The sequence below is a fragment of the Poecilia reticulata genome, linkage group LG2 (genome assembly GCF_000633615.1).
Source record: "Poecilia reticulata strain Guanapo linkage group LG2, Guppy_female_1.0+MT, whole genome shotgun sequence".
Taxonomy (NCBI): domain Eukaryota; kingdom Metazoa; phylum Chordata; class Actinopteri; order Cyprinodontiformes; family Poeciliidae; genus Poecilia; species Poecilia reticulata.
In genome coordinates, this window is record NC_024332.1 from 11,879,351 (window position 1) to 11,883,293 (window position 3,943).

General features: G+C 42.9%; 1 long non-coding RNA gene across 1 annotated transcript; it reads right to left on the reverse strand.

Annotated features, from left to right (window-relative positions):
- Positions 1-370: 370 nt before the first annotated feature.
- On the reverse strand, positions 371-798 carry LOC103477545 (uncharacterized). The gene is made up of 2 exons (XR_535664.1): positions 641-798; positions 371-540 (listed from the first exon to the last, which is right to left on the reverse strand). It is a non-coding gene; the product is annotated as an uncharacterized LOC103477545 (long non-coding RNA).
- Between the last annotated feature and the right edge of the window lie 3,145 nt (positions 799-3,943).

Here is a 3,943-nt window from a genome sequence, read left to right on the forward strand (position 1 = left end):
GGTTTACGTTTATTGGTCTATTGAGAGTCTGCTGCAAACCCTTTTTAATTTATCTATTCCCCTGTGTATATGTCCTGTTTTTTTGTCTGGTCTAGGTCTACATTTTAAGTATATGTAAGTAAATGTATGTATGTTTCTTATTCTCCTGTTAAAATCAATAAATATATGTTAAAAAAAAACAAAAAAACTGCAAAGGTGAATTTCTCATTTAGTGTTAGTCCTGCCTCTTGGAGTCACGTCAGGGCAGGTGTGAGCCGTTCATCATGCTCTGCTTCATTCTTTCCCGATACAAGGACATTATCTGCATGGCATATAACTGCCATGATGGGCTTTAACCTTCTGACCCACATGCAAATCAACAAGTCCGAAATAAAGGTAAGGAGTTTTATTTCCTTGCAATAACAGAAAAGTAGTTCTCCTTGATCCTTCCAGGAGCGATTGAGTGGTGCGGAGGGAGCAGCGGGCAGGCAGACTTGCAGGTGATCCACACGAGAGGAGACAACAATGGAACAGATCCCGTAGGTGAATCCAGAAACTGATCTAGAAACGGAAACACAAGGACTTTAAACCACTGGAAAAATATCGAAGAGACAGATCAAAAACAAGTACTATGGACTACAGGAGAGGGCTGAGAGACTACCGGTGCACGTTAATCATCCAGCACTGAGTGAAGGTTCTGCTGCTCCTTTATCCCCACCACTGATGGGGCTGATGAGGTCCACCTGTGTAGGCTGCCCAGGTTCCTCACCAAGATCTTCGCTGGAAAGATGCATCACTCACACTCACACACACACACACACACACGGGAACCCTGACAATAACACAGTCAAGCCCGTCCAAGAGCTGGGACATGCGTCTTTGAAAATGTTCTGGGCCAGAATTTATCCCAAATGGTAGCACATTGAAGCAGAAGCGGCCAAAGGGAGTAATGAATGTTGTTAGTTCCCTACTTTCTTGTGCTAATGGAATCTGCCAAAAGCCACTCCGTGCATCCAATTTTGTGAAATATTTTGCACCATTCAGCTGTGCTAATGACTGGTTCACGGAGGGCAAGATATGTCATTCTCTGCACACACTTTCATTGAGCTTGGTAAAGTCGACACAAAGTCTAAGTTTGCCATTGGGTTTTGGGACTATCACTATCCCCCGCACACCACTCAGTAGGCTTCTCTATCCTGGAGATGACCCCCATTTCCTCCATTCTTTTTAGTTCCTCCATGACTTTTTCAGTTAAGGGTATTGGCACACGGCAAGGGGTTGTAAGGGCATAGGGGTCAGCATCGTCTCTCAGCCGGATACGATAGTCACCTTCCAGTCTCCCTAATCCTGTAAACACCTTTGGAAATTTCTTTTTGAATTTTCTCGCCGGGTCCCCCTTCTCCTCTAGTGTATCGATTTTCTCCATTCGCTCCACAAGACGTAGTTCTGTAAGTGCCGGTAAACCCAGCAGTGGCCTAGCCAAGCTATCAATGACAAACACTGACTGAGTGGACTTTCTATCCTTGCTTTCAAGGCTGCCTTGAATCTGACCTACCAATGGATAGTCTGGTACTATTTGGGCCATACAGCCCTCTATTGCACACCCAGCTATTGTGGGTGTGCAATAGAGGGCCGTCTCTTCTGTAGCTATACAGTCTAGAGGGAATGGCGGTCACTGCTGCCCCTGTTTTAAAGGAAACTACTGCCCCATTTAGTTTGATGTCTGAGTACCAGCCATTGCTGTCTGACTTCACCTCCCTAAGAACAGACTGTCCTGATAGAGTCCCTCTTCCTCTGTCATCTTTTGTACAGGCTSCTTAGACTTGCAGACAGTAGAAAGTGTCCTCGTTTGTGACATTTCCTGCTTTCAGCCTCTTTGCCAGGGCAGTCTTTCCAATTGTGTGATGGAGCCCTCCCACATTTATAACTGGCAGACGATGTTGCATACCTGTTCAGTTTTGGTCTCTGTTGTGCACTGCCCTCTGTCTTGCGTGCAAGTGAAAGCACATGCATCTCTTCACTGGGCTCCTTAATGGATACAGGGCCACTTGCACCGCACAGCCAACCTTGTTGTTGTTTCACAGTTTCACTCGGTCTGACCCGTGTTACAGCTGAAGTCAGGGTCAGTTTTGCATCCATCTGTAACTTCTCAGAGAACGTGGCATCTCTTATGCCGACAACAATGCGATCACGGATCAGTTCATCTCTGAGAGCCCCGAATTTGCAATGATCCGTCTGTTTGTGAACCGCGGTGATAAAGCTCTCGGCCGTTTTTTCCGGTTCCTGTTTACGCATGTTAAACTTCGCCTTTTCAAAAATTATATTGTGTTCTCCAATAAAATGTTTGTCAAAACACTCTTTTACTTTTTTGTAGTTCAACTTTTCTGCAGACCTTAGCTCTGACGCATTAAGGATATCCTCAGATTCAACTCCCATTGAATATATCAACGTATTCACTTGAAAAGCCTCTTCCTTTTTTTCCAGTCCCGATACGTTCCTGTATCTCTCAAACTGTCGGATCTATTTGGGCCAGTTTTGGACATCTCTGCAGTCAAACTTTTCTGGCAGGCTTAGGCAAAATCCCTCTCCAACATTGCTAGCTGCAGCAGGGTTGCTTGCTGCAGCGGAGTTAGCACGTTCCGTCTCAGTATTGGACATTGCAAATACGACTCAATGAGAATCTCCTCTGCTCAGTTATCTTGATGTTAGTAGCGAGTGCATTGGGAATGCAGCATAACGTTGAAGAGTCACCAATTCGGACACCATGTAGTAATTTATAGACCATTAATTGAGGACTGACAACAGCTTATCTTTAGCCGACAGGCATCCCTTATTTATCTGAAGTGACCTTTATGGGACACCATACATGTACATAACCCGCCTCTGGTACGGAACGCCCAGAGGACCATAACACACCACAATGACAACTTGTCATTAAGCTAGACAAAATTGTCTTCGTTATGAAAACTTGTCATTAACCAAGAAATTATGATCTGACATAAATTTGTTACAAAAGTATTACCGATTAAAGTTTAAAAATTTGCTTTATGTAGTAATATTGCTGCCATGTTGTTTAGTCTTAATTTTCTTAATTTAATTTATCCTAAAGTTTTACAGCAGGATGTCTACAAAGCACTTATGAACTTAGCATTTGAAACATTATTTAAGGCTGCTTTAACCCTTGTGCATGCGAGGACTGAGGCAAACGTAGAGGACTGGGCAAATGATACAAGTTTTACGTGTGTGGGGTCGGTCGGACCCCATTTCTAAACACAAGGGTTAAGTAGTGCAATACACCATCTCCAGCAGTGAGAGGCAGCAGTGCATGAACATGCATGCTGTGTGTTGGTGAAGAAGAAATCTTCCATGTTGTGGGGCCAACCTAACACAAGTTATAACGGCCTGTTTAAAAAAAAGCCGAAGTTTGACACATTTGAGGTATGTGTCTTATTAACTTTACATTTTCTTTGAGAAAATAACATTGACTATGTTCTCTTTCTTTGTAATATTAGCTATGAATAATTCAAGCCAATCCGACCTTGCTGTAAATTAATGTTAGCTAAAGTTAGTAAACTCCATTACTGTAACGTTAGCCCTTAATATTACCATATTTTCCGCAATATAAGGCGCACCTAAAAACTTTCAATTTCCTCAGAAGCCGACAGTGCGCCTTATAATCTATATAAGCTATTATTTTAGTCAAAGTTATCCTTTATGTGCATTATTTAGCAACTTGGCTGATGTGAGACAGTGCTTGTGTTCTTTGCTTTGGAAACTTTAGCCACATAAAGACCCATGTTAGCCTAAGGACACATGGTGGGGGGGACAAATTGGCTAATGAAGACATGTTACGAGTGTGGAGGATAATAATAAGGACCAGCCACCAGAGAAAGAAGTTCCTGTTTGACCAAAGAGAAAGAAGCAGATTAAATATTCCCCAAGAAAATTAGGTAAGTCGTTTTTG